The sequence below is a fragment of the Vicugna pacos genome, chromosome 13 (genome assembly GCF_048564905.1).
Source record: "Vicugna pacos chromosome 13, VicPac4, whole genome shotgun sequence".
NCBI classification, from domain to species: domain Eukaryota; kingdom Metazoa; phylum Chordata; class Mammalia; order Artiodactyla; family Camelidae; genus Vicugna; species Vicugna pacos.
Window position 1 is genome coordinate 7,724,993 of NC_132999.1, and position 19,706 is coordinate 7,744,698.

Genomic DNA, 19,706 nt, shown 5'->3' on the forward strand with positions numbered 1-19,706 from the left:
CCCAAATTTATGTTGAACAAGGGTATATTCCTTGCCAAGCAGCAAGGTTTAAAACAAACTTTTAAAGAACCAATTATTACACAGCTTGCCCTGGGATCTCTGACTATCACAGGGGAGAAAACTGTTTTTAATCTGCAGTTTTCTAAAAACAATTCAATTAAAAACAATAAAAAATCTGAAATCCTGCCCACAAGGGTTAATAACTACAGAGGTGTCCAGCAGATATTCAATCACAAAAATTTAAATGCTTGTTTCATTAAGCCTCTCGTGTCTTTTAACATAGCTTAACCAAGATAATTGTTTTGAGGCTAATTTCTGAGGCTATTTAATAACACCTCCTGCTAGACTTCTCATGTAAACTCAGCAAGAGGAAGCATCCAGAGTAATAGAAAAATACTTGTGCTCATTTTACAGCTCAAATTCATACTTTTCTTTATAAAAGAGATCCTGCTGTTTGAGTTTGGCAACTGCCATACCTAGTGCATTGGGGAAGGTTGGATTAGGAGGCAAAGCTGACTATGCAGTAAAGTCCCCTCTCTCTAGCACGATTTTTATGTAAATTCCATTATAGTTCATACTTTTGCAGATAATGAAATGGGTACAAAACACTTCAAGGCTTCTAAGTCAGCAAAATAATGAACAGGCTAGCCTCTAAACCTCTAATACATTTTTTGACATTTGATCATTCATAAAAATGGACTTTGTATTTCTTCTCCTTTCACATATGTTTTCTTCTTTTATGCTACATTCTAACAACTCACAGCTCCACAGCTTATTGCTAATGTATGAACATGAACTACAAAGGATTCATCCCACTTTAAATTTCAGTGAGTGGTAAATTCTGCCTTATGTTTCCTTAAGAAAATGTGGACAGTTTTTTCTCCAAAATGCCATTCTTTCAGATTGGAAAAAGCAGCACATATACTTTCTAGACTAATGGCAGTGTCAGAGGGATATGCTTTTATAATTAACTAATCATAAAATTTTAAATATATAGATTGAACTATAATTGTTCTTTTATATAATTTGTGATGACATGTACGGGTAAAAGCGTGTTTTCAAAAGACTAGCCTCTAGAGACAATGTGTTTTTGGATTTTCAAATGGATCTTTCTGAGTAATAGTCAATGACTATAACAGAAATAGTCAAGAAAAATATTCTGTAGCACAACGTATAAAATGTACTCTTTCCCTTCTGCTATTGTCATTTTACTTCCATACACTGTCTTGCCCTGGAAGGTGAAATTCCCATTGGTGTCGATGGAGAATCCAGGCATGGGGTAAAGGAAGCCCCAAACTTTGGCAACAATGACACAATTCTTCAAGTGAAGCAAGCATGTGAACAAAGTATGCATTTCACATTTTAAGTATTCTGGTGATCCATTATCCCATTAGTATAGTTGAACTTTTCAGGAAAGTGTGCTCATCTTTATTCTGGGATAACTAACACATATGCTATATTCCCTTTGGTATATTTAATAATTTCAGTCAAAATAAGAAACCTATTGACATTTCACCTCATTGCCAAATCAAACAAGATTAGTTTTACGAACTGAGTCTCACTGATAGATGAATTTTGATAGTGAAATGTCAAAACATGATTCATGATCTTTGACTTGCAGTTGGACTTTTGGGAGCCACGCAGTGCCTCTCTCCAAAGGACAAAAGCCTGGCCTTGGGCTCCTGTGGACCTGTGCAGAGAATTATATATGACTGGTTCACGACTTACACTCTAGAATGCTTCATTCTCATGAAGCTCTCAAATGCACTCAAGTGCTCTACAAGCAAACACGCCAGGACTTTGTTTTGGGAAGTTCTGATGACTTGGAGAAACAGCCAGATGAAAAGTGGAGACAATGGACCAATGAATCCTAAATAAAGGCGATAGGCTCACACATACTAGTAACAGTGTTAAGTGTTACTCAGATTTGTACTGATTGCTTTCCCTGCACTATCCCATATAAGTTTCACAACAGTCCTATGAAATTGGGCTATGATTATCCCCATTTCACAGATGAGAATACTGAGGATCAAAACCATTTAGCACTCTGCTTTTGTTTTTTGATGATCAAATGCTATGTAGTAGAGTTGGATCTGAATCTATGTCCAGCATTTTTAACAACTTCAAATATTTCCCTTCCTCATCACAACCACTGCCATGATCAACAACAAAGACGTAATTTACCTTTATACATACTTTTTGGGATATACATTGACATTTTTATTGAGGTATAATTGACATGTAATATTATATAAGTTTCAGGTGCTCAATATAATGATTCAATATTTGTATATAATACAAAATAATAAGTACAATGTATCTAGTTAACATCTGTCACTGTACATAGTAACAAAATTTTATTTCTTACCATGAGAAGTGTTAAGATTTACTCTCTTAGCAACTTTCAAGTACAGTATTATTAACTGCAGTCACCGTGCTGTACATGACCTCACTAGACATTTATTTTATAACTGGAAGTTTGTATCTTTTGACCCCTTTCACTCGTTTTGCCCACCCCCGACTCCCCTACATTGATTTTTGAGGCTTTTTTTGTGTGTGCTGTTTTTGATGGTTTTTAACCTGGTTTAATCTAGGTCTTAGATTCTGGTTTTGTTGGTGCTGGTGATGGTGTGCACCTGTTTGTGTGACCCATACAAATCACAGTAGTTTATACTACTCTAATTTCCTTCTAAAAGATTTTTCTTAAAAAATGCTGACCATCTAAGGAAGAGAAGATAGAATTCCTCAGTGTGTTATTCCACAATTTGTGATTCCTCAGAGTCCTACATGATCCCAATAGTAACAAAATGTAGTTTCTAGGAATAAAATTTTATTTTCTGTGGCAACAACAGTAGCCAATGAATGTGCACACACCCCTGTCAGACCCTGTGCTGGATGCTGTGGGTATGAGAATCGTTTAGCACTCAGGAATACTGCCGAGTAGGTATTATTGCAACAAAATGGAACTCAAATAATCTAAGGAAATACATAAATTTAGGAGATTGCTGAAGGTTATGCAAAGTCTGTAGCAGAGCTGACCAACACAGATATTTGTTTTTAGGGACTTTGGTCTTCCCTTTACCACACTGCCTGCCGTATTCAGAAATGTGAACTGTTCAAAACTACCTTCTTTAAGGCTAGAAATAAACTTTTAAAATGTGACAAACTGTGTTGGAGATGAGGAGTAAAGGTCATTAGTATACATCCCTCTCTTTCTTCCTTTCTTATCTACATCTTCCTTTTCTCTGCTCTCATCCCTTTTCATATGAAGTGAAATTATACATTTCAGTACCCTGAGCAACTAGGATGCTGTGTGGCTTTGGATGTCCTGGCAGTGGTTGCCACAAGCGAAGAGAAGAAACACACCATTCTTAACTTTAGAATTGCCAAGCCTAGGGGTGCCTGTGGGAACAGGATACCTTGCCTTTCTTGATCTGGTTGGCCTCAAAAACTCAGCTATTAACTGTGATACTAATGTGCACAGTGGACCTAAGAATTCTGCTTCCTTTGACTTCTGTTCCTCATTATGTTCTGTGCCCTCGGTCTCATGAAGAGACAATGAAAGAGAAAGCAGGGGGGATAAGAGATATGTAGCCCAGCACTTGGCAATCTGACATGTATGCAGATCTGCATTTGTCTCTGTCTCATCCTTTTGAAGGTCAGCTTGGGGGGAGTAGCATGCATGCCATGTTGCATTAAGTGCTCAGCACGCTCTTACTCAACGTTTAACATAATAACTCTCATACTCATTCAAGAGAAAAGCCTTCTTTTCTTATGTCCAGCCAACTGAAAAGATTCATAAGGATGATTTAAAAAGACTGAAAGGCTACTTTAAGCACAAAAATTTACAAGATACACACACACAGAGCAAAATCTCATAGTGGTAAAATACACAATTTGAGTTGTTGCTCTTTCTCTTGTTTAGACCTGATGTCTGGATAAAATGTTTGTTCAAAGTTGGTACATATTATATCACTCAAGAATGTATGTACTATGTGTTTTTATATTTAAAATAAGAAAAAAGAAAAATCCATCTGTTTGTGAACAAATCTGCACTTTTCAGTGGCCTGTTTGGTAGAAAGTTTATAGTACTTATTTTACCAAAAAAAAAAAAAAAGAGAGATTTTACTAAAATAGCTTTCTCTGGAAAATAAATCTGGATATGATCAGGAGTAGCCAAAGCAAGAAGCAGTAAAATCCAAAAATAATATTACAAACAGCTTAAGTCACTTAACTTTATGTAAATCTACTGGAGAGGAGAAAAATGAAAGCAGAAAAAAATGACTGAACAAAGCAGGTTAAAAACTGGGAGGACAGAATTCTTGCATCAAAGAAAAAGAAACAGAAGAAATTATAAGCTATTCTTTTACTGGAAAGAAATTAAGACTTGCACCTATGATACATGGGAGTGGAAGCAACTATAAAAGAAAAAAACAAAACAAAACATGCCCAAACCTGTACTTAGACCAAGGTGGAGAAGCTACCTGCTGCAATTATATAAAATCATCTCAAGTTACTGTTACAGGATTATTTCTGAAATAGGAAAATACTCAAGTATGCAATATACTTCTCGGAATTTTCTCCCTTCAATCAGTAAGTTATAACATTCAGAACAAAGCAAGTGCCACATTCATTAACTTCTAATACTGAATTCAAGTTTTCTAAATCTTCTGTATCCCCTTTAGAGTTTTATGCTTGGCTTCTGTTGCACTGTATATAAAAATGTAGAAAAACAATGCATATTTTTTATTCTACTATCTTATTATACATTGCTAACTAAAAATTGTTTCTCAGATATCAAATATACAAAAAGGTGTTTTCCTCCTAAATTATAAAAAAAAAATTTGCTGAAGGTAAAACGCTTAGTAAATATTTTTAAACAAAAAAAGTTTAAATGCATGTTTTTCAGGAAGTTTGATGCCATACAGCCCTTATGTTTGTCTAATAATAAAGTGACCATTTATTCCGTGTTGTCTGAGGCAATCTCAGTTTGTGTCTCTTGCTTTGGCACAATTATTAATAGTATCCCTTTTACTCTCAAAGGTATCCAAATGTAGACAAAAATTATACAGCTATTTCTACCTCATATTCAGGCAGCCTTGCATGGAAAGATCTGAGACTTTTGAGACAAGCCCAGAGAGGTCTGTGCATATTCCCATCATTTACTTACTGTACAAACTTGGGCAATTACTTACTCACTTTGAGACCAATTTTGTTGTTGGCAGCATATGGATAATAATAGCTCATGGACTTGCTGGGATAACATGAATGCAGTAGTACTGTGTCTGGGTACACACACAAACGGGGATAATAAGATTACCTTGTAAGCTTGTTGTGCAGTTTACTTAAGATGATGAATTCGTGCATAGCACTTAGCACATGGTAGATATACAAAAAATACTGTTTTCGTCACACTTATTCTCATAATCATCACTGTCATCTGCCTTGAGTGGGCGTTTGTAAAGTTTAGAGTCAGTTTCCTCTATCCTTCTAACCTCATCTTTTTTGGTACTCACTGATGGCACATCTGTGGAAAATGTTTAGAAATTTGCCTGTACCCACAGCCAACAAGAATTATGAGAACTTCACCAGCACATTTAGGCTGACACCGCTTTGAACACTGTCTGGACTGCATCTGGTCTAGCTACTGGGGAAAAACACATTGTTTTGTTTGATAAAAGAGTGAGTGTCTCACAGTGCCTCTCAAAAGCCCCCTCAAGGCAGAGGAGTAGGAACTCTGGCTCTTGGACAGACTGGGAAAAATCTCAGATTCTCGCCTTCTAACAGGAAATTTCTTCGATGTCTCTATCTGATTCTTAAAAATTCAAGTAGTTTCCACTTCACTTCATTCTAGGTCTGTTTTTGTTTTGAATTTTAAAATGTTTTAAAACCCGTCCATCCAGGTAAATTTGCGCCCTGGTGAGCTATGCTCTAGGGAGATGTGCAGTGTGCGCTGCAGGGCTTATCTTCCTTCTGATCCACCTCTGCTTGCTCCCAGGTTACATGGACCCCAATTTGACAAAGAGCAGAGACTTCCCAGTTAAATACAGCTGGCTTAGAAGCCAGTTCTGTACTTTATGCATTTTGTGGCCTTTGGCATATCACTTAATTTCTCTGAACCTCAGTCTTCTGGTCTTAAAAATTGTGATATTATAAATACTTATCAAATTGTTTGATAATTAAACATGATAATGTCTGTAAGGCCACTAAGTCACGTATTAGGAATTTAATCCATGTCAGTTATTTTACATTCTTTTAGTACTAGTTAGAATGGTTAGTGGTATCTAGCCGGGTCACACTGATGAGGACCAATGTGAATTTATTTCTGTTGGGACACAGAATCCCAAAGCGCATAAAATATATGACATCTGGCCTACCACGTAAAAATGTCTGTGCAATCCAACACGGAATCTCATGCAACTATCCAGGTTCTTTCTGTCAAATTCCCATTGTAACTCAATCTTGAGTGGTAATAGCTTATTAATGACCTTACTTGACTGGGCATACATGTTTTTCAGAATCCAACTGCCATATAGGAACCATATGGTTGAGAGCTTTTTAGACTTTAGAAAGAGCATTAGTAAAATGAAAGCAGAAATAATATTCCGAGGCACAGGGTTCAATTAGTCAAAGACTTCGTTTGTTACTTGGCTGATACTTAGGTGTCCTTCAGGATCCTACCCAGACATATCCTCTTTGGGGAAATGATCCTAAAGGACCCTATGTTTTCCTCTATCACTGTACTTATTACAAACCACAGAAAATTCCTGTTCATTTATCTATCTGCTCCCTTAACCTTTAAAGCTCTAGAGCAGCAGTTCTAAAAATCAAATCAGCAGACACCTCAGGGTTCCTGACACTTTTTTAGGAGGATTTGTAAAGTCAAATCTATTTTTGAAATAATATTAAGACATTATTTGTCTTTTTCACTCTACTGACATTTGCACTGGTGATGGAAAAGCACTGATGTATAAAACTGCTGACACCTTGAATTAAGGCAGTGACATTAAACTGTATTGTATCGTAATCATTATATTCTCAATCACTTTACACTTGCAATGACACAAAAACAAAAACACAAGACAAGGAACAAATAAAAAATAACATCAGTTTCAATTAAGAATGTCCATTAAAAACAACAAAAATTATTTATTGTATAAAATATGTATCTCTGAATACAAGTCTCTAGTATTCTGTGTGACAAAGTGGAATGTGTGTAAAAAACAATTCCACTATATACCAAAGTATGATGACTGTCTCCAAGAAAAGCGCTTGTGAGATACATGTTTGAGTTGCAAGCTGAACTAGCCCCTCTTTTCATGGAATGTCATTTTTTTTTTACATTTTTTATTGATTCATAATCATTTTACAGTGTTGTGTCAAATTCCAGTGTTCAGCACAATTTTTCAGTCATTCATGGACATATACACACTCATTGTCACATTTTTTTCTCTGTGATTTATCATAACATTTTGTGTATATTTCCCTGTGCTATACAGTGTAATCTTGTTTATCTATTCTACAATTTTGAAATCCATTTTTATTTTAACCACACTATGATTGTTCAGACTTGGGTATCGCACGTGTACTTTTCAAACGATGAATGAAAGCAAGTCAGTCACTTCAAACAATGGTATTCTTTGCCAATGACAAAATTCAAACATTTAAGCAAAAATTATAATCTAAAGAACAGTTTGTATTTCCAACTGTGAACTTGACAACTTTCCAGTACATAAAGACTTTTCTAATAAGCTTGATGATAATATTAACAGTGGTAATTTTTCAAAAAATGTTTTATGAAACATGACAACATTTGAGAAGTCTTCACAATTCAGTGAACTAATAATTTCAAAATGACCAGTGCATCATGTTACAAAGTCATGCAAATAAATGCATGGGTTAAAGGTCTAGTCAAAAGATGAGATAAACAATGTATTTTAATGCAATAGATTTTTAAAAGTTCTCTGATATGGTTTCAGATGCCACCTTGCAACTAAACTTTAATAAATTATTATTTGTCGAGGTTTGGTTTAGTAAAGAAGAATGCCATATTTATCTGAAAATGCTATTAAAATATTCCCCTCTGTTGCAAGGCTGATTTTTTTGCATATACTTCAAACAAAACAATATTTTGATAGAGAAGTAGATATAAGAATTTGGCTATCCTCTCAACTCAGTATTTAATTGAATAAATAAATAAATATTAAAAAAATTTAATTCTTTAATGTGATAAATATTGAGGAATATAACCCACATACATAAAAAATTGCAGGATCCTCAGTAATATTTGGGAGTAGAAAAGGGTCCTGAAAACATTAAGAACCACTGCTCTGGAGGGCAGCAGCCTTCAGCTTTACATTTAGAGTGCCTGGTACGCAATACTTGTTTCATGTATGTTTATTTAATAGATGATTTGTGATGAATAACTGAATATTGCATGTAGTTCCCGAAGTATCTTACACTATTAACAGGAAATATTTTGATATGCAGTATGTGAGGAATCAATTAAAACACAATTTAATTTTTTCCTACCATTGTTTCTTGCTTCATAATGCCTATCCTTAAAAGTAAGATGAGGAAAGGAACTCTTTGGTCATAATTATTCCTTTAATTAAATCATTCAAGAAACATCTATTGGGAAAATACCATTTGCCAGGCACTGAGTTAGGTATTAGTGGTTATGAGGGACACAGAGAAATAGGCTATTTCTCTTGAAGTCCATTATCTGACAACTAAATCAAAGAATGTACTTGGTTGATTATCAGTTAAAGATTTTATGACAATTTGTTTGGGGTAGAATAGCTTTAACAGCTTTTCAAAGTTTTTACAAGTATTGCTTGACTTTTTAATATTGCTTTATCATCATGTTTTAAGGAAGATTTAGTACCCACCTCTGTTCCAGTTTCCTGTAACAAAAGTTTGACTACTTGCTGATCCTGGAGTGGTATGAAGGGAGAGTTTGGATGGGCAGAAAAACAGCCCTGAGGGGACAGAGTGGATGGAGAGACAGTCTCAGCTAGATTAATTTTTAGCCTAAAGTTTCACAGAAACTGGAATCAAGTCAGAAATTAAAAAAAAAAAACTAAATCCTATCTTTTTTCTTTTTGTACCACTATTTTGTCTCCTTCAAGATAAAGTCAACTCTGTTCACATCAAAAAAAACAAAAAAAAAAAGTAAATAAAATTGTTACCTTGATAGGAAGAATCCTTTCACTGTATATACATATATCAAATCATCATGTTACATACTTTAAATATCTTGCGATTTTATTAGTCAATTATCATCATTCTAAGTGAAGTAAGCCAGAAAGAGAAGGAAAAATACCATATGATATCACTCATAAGCATAATCTAAAAAAAGAAGGAAAAAAAAAGAAAAAGAAAGGAAAAAGAAGACACTAATTAACTCATCTACAAAACAGAAACAGACCCACAGACATAGCAAACAAACTTATGGTTACGGGGGAAAGAGAGTGGGAAGGGATAAATTGGGAATTCGAGATTTGCAAATACTAACTACTATATATAATAAACAGATAAAAACATATTTCTTCTGTATAGCACAGGGAACTATATTCAGTATCTTGTAGTAACCTATAATGAAAAAGAATATGGAAACAAATATATGTATATATATGTATGACTGAAACATTATGCTGTACACCAGAAATGGACACATTGTAAATTGACTATACTACAGTTAAAAAATAAAAAACTCAATAAAGCTAAAAAAAGATATTAACTTTCTTAAAAGAAATAATATTCTTATGATAACTCTATGAATGAGAAAATGTAGAAACAGTTTGGAACACATGGTACATTTTTTCAGTCCCACTGAATGAATGAGATAACAAATCTTCTCTTCCAGAAAAGGAGCACCTCTGAGTTGTGCTGATGTAGTTAACATATTATAACCAAGAGCTAAAGCCTTGTAGTTATTCTAAATATGCTATTTTATTCATTGCAAATTGCAGTTTCCCCCTCATTTTAACATTTCTTAAATTGGAAAAGGTTGTTCAATTAATGATTTATCATAGTTTCATTGGCAGAGTTTGAAAGATTTCTCTGTAGAATAGAAAATATTGGTGCATCTTACTATTGATAGCACGTTAGATTCAATGAAATATAGTAGCCCAGAAAAACTAAATGAAACTTGATTCTACAGTTACACGGTTGACACAATATTCAGGATAGTGGTCCCTTAATGCCTTGACTTGAATTTCTATTTCCCTCTATTTCCCTTTCCTGTCTCCTTGTAAAATGGTGGACTCATCTAATGAGCAAATAAGCTGATTTGCTTCAAGGTAAGGTAAGCAAATTTGAATGAGACTATTTGATCCCTGAAAAATTCAGAGTTTGGTATAAAGTTTGCACAAGGAGAAAAAATCCAGCCCAAAGCCCAAAGGGAAAAAAATCCAGATGTTTAGCTAATGTATAAATAAGATGTGGTCACAAGACAGAGATTTCTGAGTGTATCCTAATTTTTATGCTTCAAAATATTAAACATTTCCTCTGCTTACAACTGAGTATATATACTTTGCAAACAACAGCATGTGCAATTTTTTTTGCATTACTCTTCTGAAGTGCCAAGGAAAATAAATGTGTGCAAAAACATTTATGCCTACATCACTATCTGTACATTGGTTAAACAATCAAAAGCACTTCTGCAGATGCACACATGAAAATTAAGAGCATTCCGATTTCCTCAGTCAAGACAGTCATGCTGTTCTGGCTGCATATTCGCATAATGGAAACAAAATTGCTTTAAATAATCAAAATACACAAAGGCACATTTTTCTGAGTGATTGGAAATAACCCTGACAAATGCTTGCATTTGGTAAATTATGAGCTAGCCAAGTTACGTCTGCATAAATATAATGAAAAACATTTTTAAAAAATTTAGTAAGCATATAAAGCAAGGCATTCTCTTAGTAATGAATTTCTTTGACAGTTAAACCAACAACCATGCAGGGCAAGTTTATGAAAGTGCCTCTCTGAGTGTTGAGCGAGAGAGAGAGACAGAGAGAGAGAGAGAGAGAGAGAGAGAGAGAGAGAGAGAGAGAGAGAGAGAAGGAGAGCGCCTGCGCACACGTGCGTGTGGGCGAGTCTGTGTGTGTGTGTGTGCACGCGCGTTTGTGTATACACAGGCGTAGTTAGAAGAATAAAAATTTGGCAGAATTATAAAAAGAAGCCAAGATATTCTTCCAACTAAAAACAAATACAGAAAAATCCCAGACATATCAAATAGCTACCTGTATTTTGAAAAGAGGAACACAAACTATGTGCAATTGAATGCTATGTTAATATGGCACACAAGTAATTCATATTCTCCAGACATAAGTCTTTGGTAACACAGAGATTATCTATTAGGTAAACAAATAATTACATTTTCTTCCTACAACCTAGATACTGCACCTCGGCCGCACACTTAAAACTAGCATCAGTACATAGTTGGAAAGGATTTGTAGGTGGTTCATAAAAATAGTATTTGAATGAGGCAAAAAATAATTTTCTACTTACAGGTAGTATGGCACTATTTTTATCAGATTGCTTTGGGTAGGTCTGGAGCATTGAATGCTACAACATGTGGATACATCAAAATAAAAGCCAAGGAAAGATGTACCTTCATTTAGGATTTTCTTGATTAGCTTATTTCTTAAGCTAAGCGTAATAAGGTAGGGAGACTGAATTTGCCATGCGGATAACAAATCTCTTCCGAGAATTCTGTAGCTAGTGGCTGAAAAACATGCCTTTACGTGAAAGAAATGTTACCAAGTTCTTTTCATGTGGGGTTGCCTCATGTGACATTTTCACATACATCCAAGAGGGTAAACTGTGATCAAGAAGGTAAAATAGGCCAGACACTGTGGGTGGAGTGGAGATGACTTTCTTAGGGGCAAATTCTTTCAATTCCTAAGCATCAACTGTAGGAAAAGCCTAATTGTCTTTTACAGCCTTAGTCATCTTTGAACATCATCAACTTTTCCTCATTCACTGTCACCCTCCTTCACTTGACAACATGAAGCTAGAGCTTGAGAGAAACCAGAATTACAACAGGTCTCTGGGTGGGTAAAACGCTGCAGCAAACCAAGTTAACCTGCTGCCACTTGCCTCTCTCTTTGAAGTAGTCCTTCTTCCTTATCGTCTCTTCTTCTAATTTAAGGGTAAACTCCTAGGATGCTTACTGCTTTGCTTTAGTTCCAATATTCAAATACACTGGAGATATTTAGTAAGAACTTACCACCAGGTAATAGGGTTTCTCTTCCCATCATGTTAATGAAATCTCTCTCCTGAATGTCATCAGTGACTAATCGGTTGTGACATCCGACATTCTCGCATTTCATCCTCCTTGTCTGTGTCTCTTCCTTGTCTCCCGAGTGGGCTCTTCTTCCAGAAACTCTCCGCCCTTCCTCTCTGGGGACATCCCCAGTTCTCCTTTCAACTGTGTGACTGCAACTTTTGTCTCCTTCCTCTTCACACTCTTCATGTATGTGATTTAAAAGTTTGCTCCTTAGCCTTCTTCTCTCCTCATTCTCTCTCTTCCTCCCCAGTCTCATCTACTCTATGGGCTTGCAGATGACCCCCTCAGCTCTCTCTCGGCAGGATACACATTGCCACCTGCACTTTTCTCTTTTCCATAAGGACAGGCTCTGGCACCTCAAAAAAAAACTCCTTAGGGCTAAATTGAACTCAGTGTCTTCCCTTTCACATTTCCATCTCCCCCTAACACTTCCTGTTTTAATATCATCATCAAGGTTTGAAATCTCAAAGTCAAATACGACAACTTTCCCATCTGTTTCCGCAGTAATCTGCAAAGCCCTGTCAATACTTACCCTGAGATATCTCTGCCATTATATCCTCTTTTCCAGCCCCTCTCTTCTGCAGACTATCCCAATAGCCTCCTAAATGCTCTAAGGCTTTTCTGAATCCAAACCACTTTATACATTGCTGCCAGGAAAATCTCTTTAAAACACAGTTTGCTCATGTTTATGTGCATTTCCATATCTAAATTCATTTGCTTTAGCCAGTTGCTTTGCCAATATTTTTCTTTTCCTATAGAAGAAATCTCTCTCTTCTTGGTGCCTCTGTATTATCAAGAATTCTAGTCTAACAGGTTTGTTTTCTCATTTAAAGGTGAGCTCCATAAGTAAAATGCCTCATATGTTTATCCTCAGTCCCCTACATACACTGCAGTGGCTGACAGAAAGCAGACTCTCAAGAAATCTTCAGCTTTGAGTTGGCTTGAGTATTATTCCTTTGCTTAAAAGCCTTCCATATTCCCTGTTTTCTTGTGCTACAAACCCTTTTCCATGGTCAACAGGTCCTTTAGATTTGGGATCTGGAAAAGGTTGGGAGGAGGATGAACAAAAGGCAGGAAAGGGGGTGCAAACAAAAAGGGAATTGAGAGAAGCAGCAAGTGTAGGGCTGGAAGCATTCTGAGACAACCTGTGCCTTGTCCTTTTACCTACTGAGTGCCACCCAGTCCCTGGGGACCCAGACACCTACATACCACAGCCACCAACCTTGCTAGGAGTTTCCAGATGCTCGGTGCCCCTGTCATTCCTCTGGCCTGCTGCTCCCAGGGGATGCCCGGTGTCCCCTGGCAGCCTCTCAGTGCCTGATGTGCTCCTGTTTCCTGGCAGGAAAACTGAAATAGGCAGCTAAGCCTACGAATACTCCTGTCAGTATAATTCCAGACGTATTAAGTAGAGAGTTAGAACTTTGGGACTGTCTTCCTCTTTACCAAGTGATACACAGGTACTGTACTTCACACTGGTTTTCAGGATATGCTGCCCTGCTTTTGGTGCCTAATCCGGGGGGTATGAGCCAACAGGAATCTGAGTTACACAGGGGGAAAGTGCTGTAAAAAATGGAAACCTAGGCAGCTCCACACGCTGTCTGTCACCAGCAAGGCCACAGGTGAGCAGGAGGAAGGAGGAGCCCAGAGGGATGGTAGGTTCCCCTCCCAGACTAAGCTCTCTGGTGCATTACTCGCCTCCCTTACTTCACGTGCAGATATCTCCCCCACAGTTACTTTCTCAGTGGAGGACGCACGAGTGCTAAACTGTAAACAATGACTTTAGGTGTCCTGATACTGGACAATGCAAACTTAGAGACCGTTTTGTAATTACGAGTCCAGTCCCATTACTTGCTTTACCTTGGCCCAAGTTAATGTCTAAGTGAAGCTTCTACAATGACCAGTTTCCATTTCTCCATTGTCCCTCATTTCTTCCCCTAATGTCACTGTAAATTGTTTTTGCTCTTTTTTTTTAATAGTTAGAAAATAAAGTCATTTTTACGTCTGTGTAATGTCTACCCTTTCCTATACCCTCGCAGGAGATGATTTCACCAACACCTTCACTAGGATTAGGGGCAGACTTGACACATAACTCTCACCTACATCTTGGATTTTCTCCGTCAACACCCTCTTTTCCTCTCCTTTCTTGGAGTAAGTTTTTTTTTTTTTTTAATCTCTAAAGCTAGCGCAGCTACCTGTACTCTCCCCAACTCCTGCCCAATTAAGAACACATTTCCCCTTAAGTCCCCAATTGCTCCTGTTCCACCAACTCTTTTCTCTCCCACAAACACGGTTAAATCTCCACTTTTGCTTCACTTCTTCCCCTTCACTTTCTGAACAGAGATTCCACACATTTTCTATTTCCAATTACTTGCTCTTTCACTTTTCTCATGACTTTGAAATATGGATTCAGCACTCACAAATCTGTGGTGATGGTTCTTGTTGACCAGTCACTGCTGAATGATCAGCTGCTGTTGGCCTGTCTATGACTGTCACTCTGTAACAATCGGCACTGTTGACCACTGTGCATCAGCGTGGTGTGCTGTGCTTCGACACTGAGTTACAAGATTTCTTCATGTCTGTGGCTAGCGCTGCCTCAGGTTTCCTGAACATTTTCTATCTCCAGAAGAAATCATCTTTCTTCTCCACGCATTTATTCTCTTTCCTTCCCACCTTGGAATTGTTTCATGAAATTGTCTGCATCATCCATGAATACAGGTCATTTCATATGTCACCACAATCTCACACTAGAAGTCGTTTCCTATAGATAAAATCCTCTAAGATTTGTTCTCCTGGTAAAGATACTAACATAGTCACATATGGAGCTTTTGCCAGTGGAATATCTGGACAGACATTTTAGGAAGGAAAGGCCACGCTTTGTAGTCCGTGTTCCTGAACTGACTGAGAATACTTACGTAGATAACGGCTTCCTTTTGGTGAGACCTGATGGTGTGAGGTGTCTGTCCTACATCATCTACATGATGTGTCTACTTTTTCTCGTTCAGAAGTGAGTATTCTTACAGATATAGGCTTTTAGAGAAGGTTATTGACAGCCTTCCCCTTCAACCTAATCTTGTAAAACGCTGGGGCTTGCTGGATAGACTGTTTCACGTCTCCTTTACAGGTGCCACTCAGCCCTGGGGGCAGAGGCAGCTTTCATCTTACACAAGAATGGGGTTGAAGGAACGTCAGAGAGGGAATTAGCTACCCAGAAAGGCCAGGAGAACTGTGTTTATGGAAGGCTATAAACTCAGTTTCTGCAATGTGGGCTTCTCCAAGGTGTAACTGCTAATAGCACGTATTTCCCAGGAAAACTGAGTCAGGTTCCTTCATGCCACTTCTGAGAAAAAGGAAATGCCGAATGTGGGGACTGTGTCTATCTGGCTTACTACTGTATCTCCTCTGCTTTGCAGCGTCTGACAAAAATAGGTGCTCCATAAATATTTGCAGAATTAAAATGTCTTAAAATGTCTAAAGTGCACTGGCCAGGGACGAGATAGTAGTAGTAGCAGATTTTGGGGACCTGGGCAAATTCCTTATTCTCTTATACCATTGTCTGAAGAAAGTATCAGATATTCCCAGGGTTGTGATCTAGGAAGATTTTTTTCCCTTGGGTGTTGTAAAAGAAGCTGTGAATTTGGTTGAAGCTGATCTCTGCTAAGAGGTTCAGGGGTCAGAATAGAAAATCTCCCCTCAGTACATTTTAGGATTAGGTACTTCTCAAATAAATCGATCTTTTCCCTGAAGCCTCTGGCCCTAGCTCATGCTGGATACAAGATACTAGATTTTGATAGACAAGTAGGCAATTCAACTGTGACCACTGCTTTATTCTTCCTTGGAATTAACATATAAATTGACCTTTTTTGAATATACTTTCACCAATTATGAAAAATGACTATTTTTGGATAATTACATAAAATGTGAAACAGAAATATCCTATAACTGGTATAAACGTTACTGACATCAAATAGCTATAAATCGGTGTTATAGCAATGTTTCACGTACCCTTGACAGTTTTTTAAAAACCCAAAACATTTTATTTTAATCAAGAAGAAAACAAGGTATGTCACAGATGAAAATGACACACATATTTTTGCGCTTATTATTTAAAGAAAGGAGAAACATCTGAAATCTGTTTGCTAACTACAGTATGATACAAATTAGCCTGCAGGCACCGTGTGTGCTGTACCCTGTCTGCTTGCCAGCCCCGCTTAGTCCCAACGTATTAATGAGCAAGTGCAAGTATTTGAACAATCAGCATTTCCGCATTTGCATGCAAACTCTCATGCTGTGTAATTATACACAGAGCTGGCACTCAAATTAATTAAAGCTGATTTCTCTGTGACTGCAAACTGGTCATATCCTCAGTTTTGCCTTCCTATGAAGTCATCACTCTACATTCATCGTGACACTTCTGTCCCTGGCATTCTCAGCAATGCTAATACTCGACAATCGTGAATCCGGCAGTATTTTAGATTGCAGCCGACAATGGCTGGGTGTTCTTGTACTTTTCCACTCCTCCCTATTTTTTCCCCTTCTGGTATGAAGAACAGCTTTTGAACGCCTGCTTTGTAATTATCTCAAGTAATAATGCAAACAAATTACATATATTGTTTCAGCTGGTTCCCTCCCCTCCTTTATGACTCCACCCACTTGATTAGCACTTACAAACAGTTCATCAAACTTAAAAAGTTTGTTTATTTGATACTACCAAACAATTAGTTTTAATGGTTTTGGTCTTAATTTTGAAAAGGCTTTAACAAATGATGTTTTATTTTAATAGATAAGGCTCTCGTAATTCAGGATCAGGGAGATTAGGAGAGAAAGAAGCAGCAACGACTGCTAGATTTGATTAAGACTTTTTGAATCCTCATCAAACAGAGCAGTATTGCAACCAAGACTATTATTTGCCAAAGAAATCCATTAACGTTAAATTCTAGGGCAGAAGGCTTTCCTCAGCTCTTCTACAATAAAGACATCTCCCTTTGGTTTCTCAGTTCCTCTAGAGGAACTGTTTCTGTGACAATTCCTTTGAAAAGACATCTTCGGAGCAATTAAGATATCATTACAATTCTCTTTTCATAAATTTAAGTCTCTGGATACAGGTGGCTACTAGAAACATCTTTATGTAGGGCACTGGGAGATGAGCCGCTTTGACACAGTCTCCTGAAATCACTTCTTGCTACTCCGCCACAGCTCACCATCTCCTTCTCAGTATCCCATTAGCCAGAAACGGCACTGACAGCTATTGCAGGGCCTGGATGTCTCTTTTTGGAGCAGGCACCAAACAGTTCTGTTCCTTAAATTGAAGATCCTGAAATACACTGCCAAGAAGATTGCCCCAGTAATCTACATTTGAAAGGGAAGATGGAGTGGGGAATCTCTTTACAATTTATCTCTAGTGATCACACCAAGAGATATCATTGCCCTTACCTTATTGGTGGTCCTTCTGGGTCCACACAGAACATCAGTTAGCAAGCTCCCTTCAAATTCCAATTGGCGTAAAAGTGAGAAAGGCGTATCCTTTCCGGGACAGGCTCTGGGGAGATCACAGTCACGACACTCTTACTGTGATCTGAAGTCTGCCCTCCTGTCTTGTCATGAGTTTCCTACACAGACAGGTGTCATATTGGCATGAATTTCGTTGCCAAGTACATTTTAAGAGTGGGCGTGGCTGTGATCACGTAGCCAGTTCCACCTGTCTCTAAACCCTCATAACCTTCATTGCTTTCAATATTTCACTTAGGTACCCAGTGACTTCATGAGTTACCCACGCACTGGGCTCGACTGACAGAAGTGTGGGAAGAGTATCGAGTTAACCAGCACCGTCATTGTAGTACACAATGCTCACGGCTGCTGCCAAATACCTACTTGCTGAATCAGGACTGAACTGCACTGAGCAGGACAAGGCAGTTCTACTGCTTCTGTTTGTTTCCTTTTTAAAACCCATCCTCTTCTAATTAACAATTTAGCAAAAAGAGATTATTTTTGATGTTCGTTCCTTAAAAATACAGCTTTTTTTAAGCACAGAGAATTACTATACTTTAACCTCGTCTTACACCAAGCACTTGAGAAACAAAAGGAAAAGAAAATTGGAGTTCCCCAAGTAATTAAAATGAACATCACTGCAAATGCTGTACGTTTTGCTATTAAATGTTCTGATAGCAAATCAAACAGTTATGTTTCTTTTACTTCTCCTTAAAAGAAACAGATAATGGGAGAAATGTTCTGTAAACTTTTTAAAAAATGGGTATCTTTGACTCATTAAGGAGTAGACACCTGGCACTCAATGTTTTTTTAGCTGATGCTGGTATTTTTTAAAAAGTTTGTGGCTACATATTTCTTTAGAAGCATATACATAAATGAAATTCAGGCTAGAAACAGCAAGACAAGATTTTAGAAACATGCCAAAATTTTGTCTTATTAATCATTGTAAGTATAACATGATCAGAAAAAAGTCTAGAAAATACGGGGCTCAATATGTGTAAATGGCATGTCTCTGACTTACAATTTCTACCCACTTTATCAATGTACCTTGGAAGCGATGAAATATTAATTTTCTCAGACCCCTCAATTCCTCAGTGACATTTAAATCAAGCAAACTGGTTTTTTTTTTGATTGATTGATTGATTCTCAAATATCAAAGTTTGGGCCAATATCTTACCCAAAATAGGAATTCCTATATAATATTGCCTTTTATTCAACTTGTCTACCATCTAGCATTAAAATTGATGTGTAGTAATATTCAAAGAATTTTTACCAAGTAAATGTTTAGCAGTACATTTTAACTGTGATGTGGACATTGTAATAATATAAATCAACTAACCTGCAAGTCTTGAAGACTTCCTTTCTAAACAGGGCTTATACAAAGTTTTCACATAAATGTGAATTGTAATCATTTGCTAAATAAATTGAAATTAAACAACATTGAACAGAATACATTATTAAGTCTAAGACAGTCTTTTCTCATTTTAAGTAGAGATCATTGACTAATACCTTCCTGAATTGTCTACTCTCTGGTATGATTTTTTTCTGAAGCTTCATGAAGTTTTGAGTATAAATTTAATCCCTATTCCATATGAAAGTTATTCAACTATTTGAAAAATGGCTCTCATTTTTTCCTAAGTCTACCTTTTTTTTCAGACTGAACATTCCTTTAATCATTCTAATATGAGATGGCTTTTAAGGCCTCTCACTGTATTGGATAGACTTCAGTGTGTCCCTGTCTCTTCTAAATGTGGCATCAGAATTGAATGCATTGCTTGAGATGTGGTCTAATTATGCAGAGTAAATGGGTACTGATGTCTGCCTTGTTCTGGACTCTATTTCTAACAATTTAGCATTTTATGAAGGTAGGAAATGTACTCTGAGGAGGGGTTAGTATCATTATCATATTCTTAGTTCTTGA

General features: G+C 37.0%; 1 protein-coding gene across 6 annotated transcripts in view; it reads right to left on the reverse strand.

Annotated features, from left to right (window-relative positions):
• Nucleotides 1-19,706, reverse strand: part of ADGRL2 (adhesion G protein-coupled receptor L2) — a 461,330-nt gene that overhangs the window by 237,975 nt on the left and 203,649 nt on the right. The window contains exon 1 of one of the 6 annotated variants that reach the window (XM_015240691.3): nucleotides 17,732-17,944. The exons of 1 other annotated variant lie outside the window; for it this stretch is intronic. The gene's annotated coding sequence lies outside the window, so the exon portion shown is untranslated. Of the gene's footprint in view, nucleotides 1-17,731; nucleotides 17,964-19,706 lie in introns of those variants that run through there. 4 more of the 6 variants (XM_072974136.1, XM_015240694.3, XM_072974142.1 and 1 more) reach the window with 4 other exon arrangements.